We start from the raw sequence: 18,471 nt of genomic DNA, 5'->3' as shown, positions 1-18,471 counted from the left end.
AAACTACAGGCCAATATCACTGATGAACATAGATGCAAAAATCCTCAACAAAATACTAGCAAACAGAATCCAACAGCACATTAAAAGCATCATATACCATGATTAAGTGGGGTTTATCCCAGGAATGCAATGATTCTTCAATATACGCAAATCTATCAATGTGATAAACCATATTAACAAATTGAAGGAGAAAAACCATATGATCATCTCAATAGATGCAGAAAAAGTTTTGACAAAATTCAACTCCCATTTATGATAAAAACTCCAGAAAGTAGGCATGGAGGGAACTTACCTCAACATAATAAAGGCCATATATGACAAAACCCACAGCCAACATCGTTCTCAATGTGAAAAACTGAAACCATTTCCACTAATATCAGGAATAAGACAAGCCTGCCCACTCTCACCACTGTTATTCAACATAGTTTTGGAAGTTTTCACCACAGCAATCAGAGAAGAAAAAGAAATAAAAGGATTCCAAATTGGAAAAGAAGAAGTAAAACTGTCACTGTTTGCTGATGACATGATACTATACATACAGAATCCTAAAGATGCTACCAGAAAACTACTAGAGCTAATCAATGAATTTGATAAAGTAGCAGGATACAAAATTAATGCACAGAAATCTCTTGCATTCCTATACACCAATGATGAAAAATCTGAAAGGGAAGTTAAGGAAACACTCTCATTTACCACTGCAGCAAACAGAATAAAATACCTAGGAATAAACCTACCTAAGGAGACAAAAGACCTGTATGCACAAAACTATAAGACACTGATGAAAGAAATTAAAGATGATACAAACAGATGGAGAGATATACCATGTTCTTGGATTGGAAGAATCAACATTGTGAAAATTACTACCCAAAGCAATCTACAGATTCAATGCAATCCCTATCAAACTACCAATGGCATTTTTCGCGGAACTAGAACAAAATATTTCACAATTTGTATGGAAACACAAAAGACCCGGAAGAGCCAAAGCAAGAAAAATGGAGCTGTTGGAATCAGGCTCTCTGACTTCAGGCTATACCACAAAGCTGCAGTAATCAAGACAGTATGGTACTGGCACAAAAACAGAAATATAGATCAATGGAACAGGATCGAAAGCCCAGAGATAAACCCATGCACATATGGTCACCTTATTTTTGATAAAGGAGCCAAGAATATACAATGGAGAAAAGGCAGCCTCTTCAATAAGTGGTGCTGGGAAAACTGGACAGCTACATGTAAAAGAATGAAATTACAACATTCTCTAACTCTATACACAAAAGTAAACTCAAAATGGATTAAAGACCTAAATGTAAGGCCAGACACTATCAAACTCTTAGAGGAAAACGTAGGCAGAACACTCTATGACATAAATCACAGCAAGATCCTTTCTGACCCACCTCTTAGAGAAATGGAAATAAAAGCAAAAATAAACAAATGGGACCTAATGAAACTTAAAAGCTTTTGCACAGCAAAGGAAACCATAAACAAGAAGAAAAGACAACCCTCAGAATGGGAGAAATTATTTGCAATCAAAGCAACTGACAAAGGATTAATCTCGAAAATATACAAGCAGCTTGTGCAGCTCAATATCAAAAAACAAACAACCCAATCCAAAACTGGGCAGGAGACCTAAACAGACATTTCTCCAACGAAGATATACAGATTGCCAACAAACACATGAAAGGATGCTCAACATCACTAATCATTAGAGAAATGCAAATCAAAACTACAATGAGGTATCACCTCACACCAGTCAGAATGGCCATCATCAAAAATCTATAAACAATAAATGTTGGAGAGGGTGTGGAGAAAAGGGGACCCTCTTGCACTCTTGGTGGGAATGTAAATTGATACAGCCACTATGGAGGCCAGTATGGAGATTCATCAAAAAACTAAAAATAGAACTGCCATACAACCCAGCAATCCCACTGCTGGGCATATACCCAGAGAAAACCATAATTCAAAAAGAGTCAGGTACCACAATGATCATTTCAGCTCTATTTACAATAGTCAGGCATGGAAACAACCTAAGTGTCCATTGACAGATGAATGGATAAAGAAGATGTGGCACATATATACAATGGAATATTACTCAGCCATAAAAATAAATGAAATTGAGTCATTTGTAGTTAAGTGGATGGACCTAGAGACTGTCATACAGAGTGAAGTAAGTCAGAAAGAGATATACAAATATTGCATGCTAACACATATATAGGGAATCTAAAAAAAAAAAAGGTTCTGAAGAACCTAGGGGCAGGACAGGAAAAAAGATGCAGACATAGATATTGGACTTGAGGACATGGGGAGGGGGAAGGGTAAGCTGGGACGAAATGAGAGAGTGGCATGGACATATATATGCTACCAAATGTAAAATAGCTAGCTAGTGGGAAGCAGCCGCATAGCACAGGGAGATCAGCTCCATGCTTTGTGCCCACCTAGATGAGTGGGATAGGGAGGGTGGGAGGGAGACGCAAGAAAGAGATATGGGGATGTATGTATATGTACTGCTGATTCACTTTGTTATACAGAAGAAACTAACACACCATTGTAAAGCAATTATACTCCAATAAAGATGTTAAAAAAAAAGAGAGAGGACTCAAATCAATAAAATTAGAAATGAGAAAGAAGTTACAACTGACACTACAGAATTACAAAGGATCATAAGAGACTACTATATGCAACCATATGCCAATAAAATGGACAACCTGGAAAAATGGACAAATTCTTAGAAAAGTACAACCTTCCAAAACTGAATCAGGAAGAAATAGAAAATATAAACAGACCAATCACAAGTAATGAAATTGAAACTGTATTTAAAAATCTTCCAAGAACAAAAGTCCAGGGCCAGATGGCTTCACAGGCAAATTCTATCAAACATTTAGAGAATAGCTAACACCTATCCTTCTCAAACTCTTGCAAAAAAATTGCAGAGGAAGGAACACTCCCAAACTCATTCTAGAAGGCCACCATCACCATACCCAAACCAGACAAAGATATCACAAAAAAAGAAAATTACAGGCCAATATCACTGATGAACATAGATGCAAAAATCCTCAACAAAATACTAGCAATTCGGGGCTTCCCTGGTGGTGCAGTGGTTGAGAGTCCGCCTGCCGATATAGGGGATGCGAGTTCGTGCCCCGGTCCGGGAAGATCCCACATGCCGCGGAGCGGCTGGGCCCGTGAGCCACGGCCGCTGAGCCTGCGCGTCCGGAGCCTGTGCTCCGCAACGGGAGAGGCCACAACAGTGAGAGGCCCGTGTACCGCAAAAAAAAAAAAAAAAAAAAAAAATACTAGCAATTCGAATCCAACAGTACATTATACAGCTCATCAATGAATTTGGTAAAGTTACAGGCTACAAAATACACAGAAATCTGTTGCATTTCTATATGCTAACAGTGAAAGAGCAGAAAGGGAAATTCAAGAAACAATCCCATTTACCACTGCATCAAAAAGAATAAAATACCTAGGAATAAACCTACCTAAGGGGACAGTACAACTATATTCTGAAAACTATAGGACACTGATGAAAGAAATTGAAGAAGACACAAACAGATGGAAAGATATATCATGTTCTTGGATTGGAAGACTCAATATTGTCAAAATGACTATACTACCCAAGGCAATCTGCAGATACAATGAAATTCTTATCAAATTACCAATGTCATTTTTTACAGAACTAGATAAAAAAATCTTAAAATTTGTATGGAGACACAAAAGACCCCTAATAGCCAAAGCAAACTTGAGAAAGAAAAATGAAGCTGGAAGAATCAGGCTCCCTGACTTCAGACTATAGTACAAAGCTATAGTCACCAAAACAGTATTTTACTGGCACAAAAATAGAACTATAGTTCAATGGTACAGGATAGAAAGCCCAGAAGTAAACCTATGTACCTATGGTCACTTAATCTATGACAAAGGAGGCTGGACTATACAATGGTGGAAAGACAGTCTCCTCAACAAATGCTGCTGGGAAAACTGGACAGCTAAACTTAAAAGAATGGAATTAGATCATTCTTTAACACCATACACAAAAATAAGCTCAAAATGGATTAAGAACCTAAATGTGAGACAGGATACTATAAAATTCCTAGACGAAAACATAGGCAGAACACTGTCTGACATAAATTGTAGCAATATCTTTTATCCACCTTCCAGAGTAATGGAAATAAAAACAAAAATAAACAAATGGGATATCATTAAACGCAACAGCTCTTGCACAGCAAAGGAAACCATAAACAAAATGAAAAGACAACCCACAGATTGGGAGAAAATATTTGCAAATGATGTGACTGAGAAGGGATTAGTCTCCAAAATCTACAAAGAGCTCATGTGGCTTAATATCATCAAAACAAAAAACCCAGTCAAAAAATGGGCAGAAGACCTAAATAGATATTTTTCCAAGGAAGACATACAGATGGCCAAGAGGCATATGAAAAGATGTTCAGCATCGCTAATGATTAGAGAAGTGCAAATCAAAACTACAATGAGATATCACCTCACACCAGTCAAAATGGCTATCATCAAAAAATCCACAAACAATAAATGCTGGAAGAGGGTGTGGAGAGAAGGGAACCTTCCTACACTGTTGGTGGGAATGTAAATTGGTACAGCCACTATGGAGAACAGTATGGAGTTTCCTTAAAAAACTAAAAATAGAGCTACCATGTGACCCCACAATCCCACACCTGGGCATATATCTGGAGAAAAACAGGGTCTGAAAGGATTCATGTACCCCAGTGTTCATTGCAGCACTGTTTATAAAAGCCAAGACATGGAAGCAACCTAAATGTCCATCAACAGAAGAATGGATAAGGAAAATGTGGTACATATATACAATGGAATATTACTCAGCCATAAAAAAGAACGAAATAATGCCATTTGCAGCAACATGGATGGACTTAGAGATTGTCATACTGAGTGAATTAAGTCAGACAGAGAAAGAGAAATATAATATGATATTGCTTATATGTGGAATCTAAAAAGAAATGATAAAAATGAATGTATTTACAAAACAGAAATGGACTCATAGACTTACAGAATGAGCTTATGGTTACCTGTGGGGGAAGGGTGGAGGGAAGGGATAATTAGGGAGTTTGGGATTGACATGTACGGATAACCAACAAGGACCTACTGTATAGCACAGAGAAGTCTGCTCCATGTTAAGTGGCAGCCTGGATGGGAGGGGAGTCTGGGGGAGAATGGATACATGTATATGTATGGCCGGGTCAAACTATCACAACATTGTTAATCATCTATACTCCCATATAAAATAAAAAGTTAAAGAAATTTTTAAATAAATAAAAAGACTTTTCATAATATTGAAGTGTCATTTAGTCAGGAAAACATAATAATCCTGAATATTTATGCAGCTAGTACCAGAGCTTCAAAAGACATGAAGCAAAACTGTCAGAACTAAAGGAAGACAATCGTAGCTGGATATTTTAACACTCCTTTATCAGTAATTGATACAAGAAATAGATTTTAAAAATCAGTAAGGAGGTAGAAGATATGAACAAAACTACCAATCAACTTAACCTTATTGACATTTACAGAACACTATACCCAACCACTGCAGAATATACATTCTTTTCAAGGGACATTCACTAAGGTACACCATACCTTTGACATAAAGTAAGTATCCTTAAATTTCAGAAGTGATTTAAATCATGCAGAATATGTTCTCCGGCCACAGTAGAAACTACTCAGAAACTAATAACAAATTAAAAAGTAATAATAATTAGATACTTAGAAAAGGTCCAAACTTTTGGAAATTAAACGGCATAATTTTAAACCAATAAGTCAAAGAAGAAATCATAAGATACATGAGAAAGACTTTTCAAGTGAATGAAAATTCTGTATCAAGGTTTGTGAAATATAACTAAAGCAGTGTTTAGAGAGAAATGCATAACTTTCAATACTTATATTAGAAACAAAGAAAGTTTTCAAATCAACTCCCTAAATTTCCAGCTTAAAAAGCAAAATGAACTCAAATGGGTAGAAAGAAGGAAAATAGTAAAGTCAGGAATAATAATATAGAAAATAGACCAACAGTAAAGAAAATTAACAAAGCAAAATGTCAGTTCTTTGAAAACATTAATGAAACTATTAATCCCTGAAGCAAGATTGATTAAGAAAAAAAGTAGACCCATAAACAAAAATGAAAAACTCAAAGAACTATGAAGTCATTGCTGCTAATTAGGGGAAGTGGGCACTGGTGTGCTGTTGGGTATAAAGCTAAAAGCTAAGAAGTCATTTTTCTAGGCTCACCACTGTTTTATGAGAAAAACATTGAAGTGTTTTCTTTTCTGCTCATTTTCTCAACTGTAAGCCAAAAAGGAAACAGTAAGAAGAGATAAAGTGGGGAGAGGTGGATAAACATACTGTTAAGTAGTAGAATCTGTGAATGGAGATTTGTCAGATACTTTATAATACTTGAAATATCATAAAAGCACAAATAAACCAATTGTGAAAACACTTGTTTTATTTTTTTATTTCTTTTGGATGTATATATACAAAACCGGGTTAATCATAATCCTTGGTTCACACTGTCCTCTTTGGTCTGGGCATAACTATCTTTTCTTTTCAGTTATTTATGTCTTTAATTATTTAGTAAAAACCTAAGAATGTGCCATGCAATCTAAGATCTACAACTATCCCTAAATTAAACTTTTCTATGTGCTATCTTCCTCAACTCCAGAAAAAACTATTATCCTGAATTTGGTTTATCATTTTTAAATATATGCTTAAACAATATGCTGTCTAGTTTTGCTTGTTTTATTTTTTTATAATTTTTATCATTGTGTTCTCAATTTGCAGCATTTTAAAAAATTTATTTATTTTTTATTTTAATTATTTTTGGCTGAGTTGGGTCTTCGTTGCTGTGCACAGGCTTCTCATTGCAGTGGCTTCTCTTGTTGTGGAGCACGGGCTCCAGGCTTGCAAGCTTCAGTAGTTGTGGCTCGCGGGCTCTAGAGCGCAGGTTCAGTAGTTGGGGCACACAGGCTTTGTTGCTCCGCAGCATGTGGGATCTTCCCGGACCAGGGATTGAACCCGTGTCCCCTGCATGGGCAGGCAGATTCTTAACCACTGTACCACCAGGGAAGTCCCAGTTTTGCTTATTTTATATCTCAGACTTGTTTTTCTTATTCAATGTTGTATTACTAAAATTCATGCATGTTGTTGTAGTTATAGTTCACTCATTCTATTGAGTGAACATGTCACAGAATAATTTATCTATTCTTCTAGTGTGAACGTCCATTTTTTTCTATCCTCCAAAATATGAGTGTTTGTGTAATGCACAAGTAAATGCCTAGGAGTAGAATTGCTGTGTCATGAGACATGACTTTACAAGATGATGCTGAAGTGTTTTCCGGAATGAATGTATCAATTTACACTCCTATTTGCAATGTACAAGTGATCCTGTTGATTTAGATCCTTTCCAATATTTGGTATTGTCAGATTTCTTAATTTTTGCCGATTAAGTTGGTATAAAATGGTATCTCACAGTCTTGATTTGCATTGGCCATTTATGTTACCTCTTCTGTGAAATGACTCTTCATTTCTTTTTCCTGTTTTTCTTTTGTATTATTTGTCTTTTTCGTATTAACTTGAAGGAGTTCTGTGTATATCTTAATAACAATATTGTCTGTTATATGTGCTCCAGATACCTTCCCTCAGTCTTACCTTTTCACTTTTGAAAGGCCTCTTTTGATGAGCTGAAGTTGTTTTAATGTAGTTGAATTGCTCAAGCTTTTATTTTATGGCCAGCACATTTTGACATATTTAAAAGATCTATGGTCAGAAAAATAATCACCTACAGAACTCTAAAAGTTTTGCATTTGACAAATAAATAATTCATATATTGATAAAATTGATTGTTGGGTTTGGTATGAGGGAGGGATCCAGTTTCACTTTGTTTCCCTTTATAGGTAATTGAGTCTGTCTTTATTGTTTTCAGGTAGGAAAAGTGACAGGAAGTCTAAGAAGAAAATCTCGCAACAGATATTTTTCTTGTTGGAGTCAAAGGGAGAGAAGGCCATGTCACCCATTTGAAAGGACACAAATCTAATGTAATGTCCAGATTTATCATCAGATTGCAGGAATGGGAAGAGCCTTCAGAGTTATATCATTTATCACTCAGCCTCCAGAGATGCTTCAACTGAATCTCTCAGGACAAATTAGTACCTGACTCACATTTTGACATATCTCTGGGAAACTATTTCTCATTCCAACCCTTGATTGTTTTTCTTAGGAAACTTCTCCTCTGCCTAGTCATAGAATCATGCTCATTTCCTTTACACTAAACCCAACTGGAAAATAATTTATTGTCATAATAATTTGCACATGGATCACAAATCTCCCCAACGATCATAAACTCAGATTAGCTTAAATTAGCATAATAGATAAAGGTTTTGAATCCTTGCCCATTATAACTTTCACCGGCCTATAAAACAGTTGCCTCTCTTTTGGACCCACAAGAGAGTCAGAGCACAGCTGTGGCGATGGCAGGGGTCATTAATAGCATAGAGAATATTGGTGGGGGTTTTTTTCGATTGAAAAATATCACAACCATTTAATTTTATTGAAGTCTAACTCAATTTATTTTTGCCTTCCTAGAGGAGGGAATAAATACAGGAATAGAGTTAGAAATGGTAACTGTTTTACACGATAACAACAGCAACAAAAACCGAAAGATGAGTTGCAAATTATGAGTTTAAACCTAATTCTCAGGTTTTGGAACTTCTTTAGATAACAGGGAAACAAGGGGCAGAAATAATTAAATAGGCTGTGGTTCCATTTTAGCCAATTACATGCAGAAAATAGCACAAGAAAGCCCTTCTGACAATTCAAATACGAGATCATACTCTTGGATAGATATTTTATCTAGTAATAAAAGTGATAATTGTCTTCATATTTGTAAAGAATTAAGATAAAAGTAAGCCAGGGGAGGGTGGGACGGAGGGAGACACAGGAGGGAGGAGATGTGGGAGCATGTGTATATGTATGGCTGATTCACTTTGCTGTGGGGCAGAAACTGACACACCATTGTAAAGCAATTATACTCCAATAAAGATGTAAAAAAAAAAAAAAAAAAGTAAGCCAGGAAACTTACCCCAACCTGCTAATTCTGAGAAAACCGTAAATTATTTCATTTCTTTCTATTATGTTCTAGTGCTCTTCTTCCCTGGTGAAGTCTTCTTCTTGGTACGTCTCAATTTGCTTGCCTTTAACGTTCTCATTGCAGATCCTTTGTCATTGGCTGACAAAGCATACTTTTTTTTTAAGGGCAGGGTTTGAGTTATGGTTTTCCTGCTCAGCTTTAGTGCTCTCAGGATAGGTACACGAGAAGTGAGTCATAAAGGCACACATCAGTTTTAGATAGAAGTTGTTGATGATGGCTTTATTGCTTTTATGGACAACTGGAAACAGCAATGCACATTTAAGGGTGGGGATAGAGAGATGATATGTAAACATCTAATTTCCTTTTTTTTTTTAACATTGTTTTTGGAGTATAATTGCTTTACAATGTTGTGTTAGTTTCTGCTGTATAACAAAGTGAATCAGCTATATGTATACATATATCCCCATATCCCCTCCCTCTTGTGTCTCCCTCCCACTGGCCTCCCTATCCCAATTCTCTAGGTGGTCACAAAATCTCTTATATAGCAATGCTGCTAATAGCAATCTAAATGAAGCCTTAACTGAGGCTTGTACTGAAATCATTCAAATGCTGAAACAGACTTTAAAACTGGAGGCTGCATTCTCTGAGAATTAGTAAATGGACTAGAAGTTATATTTCTGTTTTTGTTTTATGTTCAAAGACGTATACTCACAACTTCCACCACCCCCCCCCATTATACTGGAAGGTAAACAAGCTCTTTTGGGTTCAGATCAAAGAGTTCTTGGGTTCTTGCTTTGCCTCTCATAATGTGATGAGTTTTGAACAAATCACTCTATTTTTCTTCTGTTTTTGTTACGATATTAAATGCAGATGACCAACATGTTTTACAAGGCTTTTGTTAGAAATAGAAATACTTCAGTATGTTTAACTACGACATGCTATGTTCACTAGCATGATTCCTCATTTGCCCTTGAAGTAATTTAGGAGGTATCTGGATTCTGGTGTACCTCCATTCTTGGTTTAGAACTAAAAAGAGCAAAGCAAATAATTATAAAAAAGACTATATGAAAGCCCAAAGCATATATTACTGTATATTTTTAAGAGAGAAATGAGAGGAAGGAGTAAAAGCATCTTTTTTGTCATTTTCCTCCAAGTTTCAACTTTATACCCTAAGAAAGCAAAAATCAAAGAATTACACTGGGGGCTCTCCAACTGAGTGTCAAAACATACATGCCAGTGTGTTTCTGAGTGAGAAGTAGACAGAGGCAGGTAAGGAGGCCCTTCTAACTCCCCCTTTCATACGTAAGCACCTCTGGTCCAGGGTGGAAGACCTGCAGCCTTTCAGCCACCCTGGCAGGGCCAGGCTCTCCAGGTGGTACCCAGCAGGGCTGGAGTGACTGTGTTGTCGAACTGAGTCAGTTTAGGGCCAGTTCCCACAATTCAGTTTGGTTTGTGTTTGGTTCCTGGCAACGGTCCAGGAAAGGTAAGGAACTGGGGGTAAGAAGGAAGGGGATAAAGAAGCAGATGTGTAGTGGACAGTCACTAATTACCATTTTTCTGTCCTATTCAGCGGCAAATGATTGGTCTTTGTTGGTTGTTCTTATGTGCTGGGGAAGACACTGTCCTTCAGATTCTTTAATTATTTTTATTGAGTATAGTTGATTTACAATGTTGTATTAATTTCTGCTGTACGGCAAAGTGATTCAGCTATATATATGTGTGTGTATATATATATATATATATATATATATATATACACACACACACACACACACATTCTTTTTTTAAAATATTCTTTTCCATTATGGTTTATCATAGGATACTGAATATAGTTCTCTGTGCTATACGGTAGGACCTGTTGTTCACTGTCCTTTAGATTTGCTATCTGCACCTCCAATGGAATATATAGTCAGTGTCTTTTTCAGTGAATTCATATGATATTCTTATGACTCCCAGAATAGCTGGCCAATGGCCATAGTTCTTTTGTTTAAAAATAGAAAATGTGTGTGTGGGAAGCATCTGTATGGATGGTGGGAGAGAAGAGTTTGAATGGGGGCAGGAGTTGTGTTGGGTAGCAGAGGATGTCAGGAAGAACAGAAGCATGGAAACCACAGAAAATGTAATGAATTAAAATTCTGAGACACAATGGCAATAAATGCTTACATATTAAGCAGTATATCACCTAAAGGGAAAATAAAACAAAAAGATCATAGTATGAATTGCTGAGATGTCTCAGAACTTAATGGTTTATTTTGTCTTTTTTTTTTAATGTATTCAGGAAAAACTACAAACCTAATTTTACTTGCCTTAGAAACTTTTTATTTGGTTTCCAGGTGCAACAAAAATTTGAGCTTTTAAGTTTTACTTTTAACATTGAGGACCTAAGGGGTAGAAGCATTATTGCTTTTGAGCAAAAAAAAAAATGACTTTGTGACAACTAAGGTTGAATTGAAAATAGTGTTACACATTCTGCGTACATAGGACACAATGACTGCGTACATAGGACACAAGCCTGGTCTGAAAGGATGCTTTTTTGATTAGGTGCATACAACCGGAATTTTGGCCCAGGTTAGTCTGGGATGCCTTCCCTGCTCCTCCAGCCCAAATCTCTCCTTCTTCTGCAATCCCATAGCTTCTTATTATCATCTTCCAGGTCACCTATCATGTGCCCTAAACAGCCCCTACTAAGTGTCTTGAGAACTTAGGCCACATTTTAGATTAAGTTCCGTAGAAACAGAGCCAAAGACAGAATTTCATGTGCAAGTGATACCTTGAAGGAGTTCTCTCAGGAGGCATCTGTAGGGTAGTGAAGGCAGCAGGACAGGGAGGGGGAAGCATGTGGTTTCCATCAGATCCTCTCAAGCTTTGGAGCATAAATTGTACTGTAGAGTCTGTCCTACCTTGAAACAAGAGAGCAAGACGTTTATACCCTTCCCTTGGGTTCCTGACCTTGGATGAGGGTATCTTAACTTTGGGCAAGGTGGCTTCCATTGCCAAAGGGCAATCCTCTGGACAAGGTTGTAGGGGTGAGCCTTAGCCAAAGCCACAGCAGAAGCTAGGGGGACAAGCACATCAACCAGCAGGTAAAAGGGATTCCAAGGGATCTGGGTGAGGGTCTGATATCTGTTTCAAATTGGTATGGGAATCAGCATCTTGCTTCCAGAATGGTGGGAGCATTCTGGAGCAGAATTAACTGAAATACAGACAGACCTGGGTCTAGGGTTGAGGGCTCACTTGGCAGGAACCAACATGGACTAATCAAGGCCTAAGACTAGATGATAATAATAAGAGTAACCACAATAATAACTAATAGTTATATCGTGTTTACTGCATGCCAGGCCCTGTTCTAAGCCCTTTACTTAAATGAACATATTTATTCTTCACAATAACCCAGAGAAGTAGGTACTGATCTTATTCCCAATTTACAGATGAGAACATTAATTTACAGATGAGGAAGTAGCCATTTGTGGAGAGGTTCCATAAATTCACTAAGGTTACAAAGCCAACAGGTGACTGAGCCGAGTTTTGAATCCAGGCAGTTTCTACTCTGAGTCCCTGTGCTCTATATCACCTCTCGGTATCACTATTGCCACCCCTTTCCAGAATTTAGTTACCATGCCAGCAAAGTGGGGACGGTGTGTATTAGTCTCCTATTGCTGCTATAACAAATTATCACAAACTTCGTGGCTTAAAACAACACACACTTATGATTTTACAGTTCAGGAGATTGGAAGTCTAAAATGGGGTTTCATCAGGCTAAAATCAAGGTATCAACTCAGCAGGGTTCCTTCTGGAGGATTTAGGGGAGAATCTGTTTCCTTGCCTTTTCCAGCTTCTAGAAATCTTCTACATTCCCTGCTTCATGGCCTCTTCTTCTTTCTTCAAAGCCATCAAAGTAGCATCAGCAAATCTCTCTCTCACTCTGACTCTCCAGCCTCCCTCTTTTAAATTATAAGAACCCTTAGTAATTACACTGGGCCACCCAGATAATCCAGGATAATCTTCCCATCACAAGATCCTTAATCAGATCTGCAAAGTTCCTTCTGTTAAGAAACTTTAGCATATTCATAGGTTCTGGGCATTAGGATGTGGACATCTTTGGGGGCCACTACTCTGCCCACCACAGAGTGGCAAGGAGCTGTCTCAGATTTAGTTTTGGCCACCTAGCCCAGCAGAAGGAAGGTTTAATATATTTTTTTATTTTAATTATGGAAGAATAAACTCACATTTCTTTCACATCTGAGTTTATCAACTGATATTCATACCTGGTACTATGGCTTGTATACGCATCTTGTAAACCACACTTATTCATTCATCCATTTAACAAACATTTATTTACCACCTGCCATAGACTGTTACATGAAAGAAATGATCTTCTATTATGTTTTAGCCACTTTACATTTTGAGGTCAACTTGTTGGGGTCTAGGCTACTCCAACTAGTACAACTAAGTTTGAAGTTCAACTTTAAACATGAGCACTAGAGGGTAGGTTCCTCAAAGTCTAGCAGATGCCTTGTTATTTGGGTCAGATCATCTGTAATTTTTAAAAATTTTGATTAAACACACATAACAAAATTTACCATCATAACCATCTTTAAGTGCGCCTACAGTTCAGTAGTGTTGAGTATATTCACATTGTTGTGAAAGAAGTCTCCAGAACTTTTTCATCTTGCAAAAGTGAAATTCTATACCCATTAAACAATGGCTCTCTACTTCCTGCTCCCCACACCGCTGGCAACCACCATTCTGCAACTGATTCTATGAGTTTAACTACTCTCGATGCCTCATATAAGTGGAATCATACAGAATTTATCTTTTTGTGACTGGTTTATTTCAATTAACAAAATGTCTTCTAGGTTCAACCATGTTTTAGCATGTGTCAGAATTTCCTTCTTTTTTAAGACTGAGTAATATTCCACTGTATGTATATCCTACATTTTGTTGACCCATTCATCTGTCGATGCACCTTTGAGTTGCTTGTCTGTAACTCTTTCAGGGTCTAGGAGCCATCTCTACAGGAGGAGGACCCCACAGGTAACACTGGAGTTTGGCTTTTTATTTCTTCACCTCCTACAGACTCTTGCCACTAACTGCATTCTTTGTTCTTTGCCTCATCTTTATTTTAAAAATTTTTTTATTTTCATACAGTTTTTAAAGTTACTTTCCATTTACAGTTATTAAAAAATATTGGCTATATTCCCTGTTTTGTACAATACCTCCTTGAGCCTACCTACACCCAGTAGTTTATACCTCTCACTCCCCCACCCCTACCAACTGCATTCTAATTCTGAAATGACAAATTCAGGGATTTAGGAATGGTAGTTGAATCAAAGTACATACAGATGCAAAATATGTTTTAAAAAAAGTACTTGAGGGGCTTCCCTGCAAAATATAGGGAGAAATGTACTAATGACTCCTCAAGTACTTTTTTTTTTTTCCTGCGGTACGCGGGCCTCTCACTGTTTTGGCCTCTCCGGTTGTGGAGCACAGGCTCCGGACTCCCAGGCTCAGCGGCAATGGCTCACGGGCCCAGCCGCTCCACGGCATGCGGAATCCTCCCGGACCGGGGCACAAACCCATGACCCCTGCATCGGCAGGCGGACTCTCAACCACTGCGCCACCAGGGAAGCCCCAACCCATATTTTTTGAGAGTGAACTGCCTAATAGCTAGTTGTGAGAATTTAATGAGGTATAACTCATGCAAAACTTAATTCGAAATCATGTAAAACTTACTTAGAACACTGGCACATATATTAAGTGCTCCAAAATGTTAGTTCTTTTACTAGACAATATTCTGCTTGTATAAGCAGAATAACAAAATATGCAGAATAATCTCCAAGAATAAGTCTCTAAGACATGATTCTTCCACTTCCTTAAACAGGGCCAGTCCCTGATGAAATTATGGACTTGCTCCTAATAATTCCCTTACTCACTTTGCAGACCTGCTACTCTTCAGACTTCCAGAGTCCTTGGGCTATAGTATTTCTGTCCCCTCATGTCCCATCACCCTGTCTACTCAAGATGCCTCATGTGGCCCTCATACAGACCTACCATCTTTGAGCAGAAGATAAAGTATCTATCTGTACTGTGTCCTATGTCCATAAGATCCCGACTGAATTATTAGCTAATCTGAAAGAACTTGTTTATACCAGATCTACAAGTCTTTCCTAAGAATCCTCATTTTTAATCAAGATGTCACCATTTTGGAAACACATTCTCCTCTTACGGCATGACTGCCAGACCTCTACCACTCCTGGTTCAGAGCACATGGAGGACGGGGTTTGTAATCTTGGTTCTGCAGTCCTGTGACCTGGCTCAGAAACCCAAATCAACAACTTGTTCATGGCTCTGTGGTCTAGCACAAATTAATTACTTTTCCTAATTAGAACTTGTTCATCTGTAATTGAAGATAATATGTACTTTCTAAAAGTCATTGGAAGGATTATTTTAAAAGTAGATGTAAAGCATTTAGCATAGGGTGGGGCATATAGGGTACACATACCAACTGGTAGAGGTATGGCTGTCTAGATAAATGAGTGGATATCTAGACAGTAAGTTTCATGTGTCCGGGTCACTCTCTCATTAACATGTATGTTGATCTCATCTCCTTATTATGGCTGTAAGCTCCTTGAAGACCCTATCTTCTGCTTAATTTTTTTCCCCCATTGCTAAGGTTGACTTGGTTCCCAGATCTTTCAAGGAACCTTTCCTGATCTCTTTGAGGTACTGTGGTCGGGACCATGCATTCATTTTCTGGATTGGACCGTATGGCCAGCAGAATAACATAGAAGTTCAGGCTATGTTCCCTGGAGTCCAACAAAATATAATTCTGCCACATACTCATTGTGTGGTCCTGGACAGATTATTTAAGCCCAATAAGCCCCAGTTTCCTAGGATGTGTATGTGACCAGTGGAAATTCCCACCTCATAAGGGCTGATGTGAGAATTAAATAAGCTTGTGTGTGTAAAAGATGTGACAGAATGCCTGGTGTATAATAAATGCCGATAAATGTTCATCGATATCATCATGCTCAACATCATCGTCATCATTGTCATTGTCATTATCTTCCTCCTCATAATGCTAGAAAACTAGCCCTAATATTGAGCATATAGGTCTCATTCCTTCATTTGGACCATTGCTTAAGGATCATCAACTATACCAAGAACAGTGATGGGCGCTGTAGGATATAAAGATGAATGAGCATGCTGCTGAAATCACTTTGCTCACTCAATGAAGGAGACAAACACATAGACAAAGCGGTGAGTTAAGTGACAGTGGTGGTGGCAGCAGGGAGCAGGGTAGAAGGAGGATTCTCTGGATGAATTGAACGGGCCTAGATGTGCTCTCTGGAAAGGCTGACCCATCATTTCCATTTCCTCTCAGATTGTGAATGTATGTTTTGTCCAGGACTGGGGGAAACACTCTACCTTTGCTGCCTGGCTCTTAACAGAGGCTGCCTGGGAGGGCTTCAGGACAAATGGGAGGAAAATGTGACATCATGACACAGGAAGAGATGTTCTGGAACAGGTGGAACTCTGTAGTTACCCTCTGGACCCTGAGGCTCGCAGTGGCAGTGTTGGATTTGGGGCAGGCCCTCACTCATTCATTCATTCATTCATTCATCCAACTGTCTCTGAAACTTCTTGAGGACAGTCTCTCATTAGTGTCAGTGGTTGGGCTCCTACATAAACATGTGATGCATGTTTACAAACACTCCAAACCTTCTGTCAACTATTTACTTTTTAAAGGTTTGTTTATCTTCTATGTTTACAAATTATGATGCTATATACAGACTTTCATGTATAGAGAAGAGAGCACATGATTTGAGTCATAAAACTTAGATTTTCATCACAGTTCTGCTTTGGATGTCACTTTAACTTTCTGGACCACACTTTTCTCATCTGTAAAATGGGAGTGACATCATTGATATTATCATTGCTGTTATTAAAAAGAATACATTTTACATTTGTTAACTGTTATTTTTCTTAAAGAATAGATTGGTGAAAAATCAGTGGATAACACGTCTTGATTTGCCAGCTGCTGGTCAGTATACATGTTTAAATCACACTAAAAATGTGATTTGCTCTAGATATGCTCTAGAATGCTCAAATGGGGTGCTCAAGAGTGGCGGTCTCCAACATTTTTGGCACCAGGGACCGGTTTCGTGGAAGACAATTTTTCCACGGACTTAGACAGGGGCATGGTTCAGGAGGTAATGCGAGTGATTGGCCCTCTGCTCACCTCCTGCTGTGCGGTCCAGTTCCTAACAGGCTGTGGACCGGTATAGGTCTGCAGCCCCGGGGGTTGGGGACCCCTGCCCTAGAGTATCAAGGTGCAGTGATAGTTTTGCCAGTCAGTGATAGGCATTGCATACAGGCCTCATCATTTTTAGCATTGTATTACAAATGTTAAATGAGAACATTGATTAAAGAGATTCTGAATGTGGTTTTTAATAAAGCAGAAGACGGCTGGCCTCTGTTGGCCAGATAGGAGGATATGAGTGGATGGTGACTTTGATCTTTGAAGAAATTTATACAGAAGGATAAGAAAGGAAGAAGAGGAAGGAGCCACAATATTAAGGAAAAAAAACATCAGTTAATGAGGAGCCAGGGCAAGAAATAGATTCCAAGTCCAGTTCCGTGTCTGTGGCCAGGGAAATTGATCTAAATGCCATTAGAAATGCATTATATTGAGTTCTATTAATATTTGGGTTTTGCCTGAGCAGGAAAATGCTGTAGAATTTCTAACTCTATTAACCTTGAGATCTTCATTTCTGAGCAGGGGAGGGTTCAAATTATTTTACATGTTTGTAATATTCCAATTAAATTTAACCTTGAGATGAAATTTGCATTTGGGGAAATAATAAGAGTTAGAATCCGATCGTTCTGGATATTAATTCCTCTGCAGCATTACAGAGAGGCCAAACCTCTCCAAGGCTGCTCCCAGCCAATAGCTGAGCATGGTAAGGCGTGGGGATATAAGAATCCTGGTGATTCCTACCCAACATGGGGCTCCTCTAGCGGGAAAGCTTTGTTCTAGAATTTCCCCCATAAACCTGGCTGAGATTTTCTCAGACCTGTGCTACAGTCTGAGTCTCCTCCTACTTAAACTTCCTTCCTTACCCCCTTCTTTCACCGTGTCAGACCTTTTGCAGCATCATGACCTAAAGGCTTTCCCTGTTACCCTTGTTCCCTCTCCCTTTCAGCCTCTATAGAAATTGCACGCAATAAAACTTTTGTAGGGGCTTCCCTGGTGGCGCAGTGGTTGGGGGTCTGTCTGCCGATGCAGGGGACGCGGGTTTGTGTCCCGGTCCTGGAGGATCCCACGTGCCACGGAGCGGCTGGGCCCATGG

The 18,471-nt window shown here is 38.4% G+C and overlaps 1 long non-coding RNA gene across 1 annotated transcript in view; it reads right to left on the bottom strand.

Annotated features, from left to right (window-relative positions):
- LOC109548277 (uncharacterized) overlaps positions 1 to 18,471 on the bottom strand; it is an 82,755-nt gene that overhangs the window by 12,341 nt on the left and 51,943 nt on the right. The window lies entirely within an intron of this gene.

Source organism: Tursiops truncatus, chromosome 17 (assembly GCF_011762595.2).
Source record: "Tursiops truncatus isolate mTurTru1 chromosome 17, mTurTru1.mat.Y, whole genome shotgun sequence".
NCBI classification, from domain to species: domain Eukaryota; kingdom Metazoa; phylum Chordata; class Mammalia; order Artiodactyla; family Delphinidae; genus Tursiops; species Tursiops truncatus.
The sequence above is the reverse complement of the archived record's forward strand: the minus strand, read 5'-3'. Positions and strand labels throughout refer to the sequence as shown.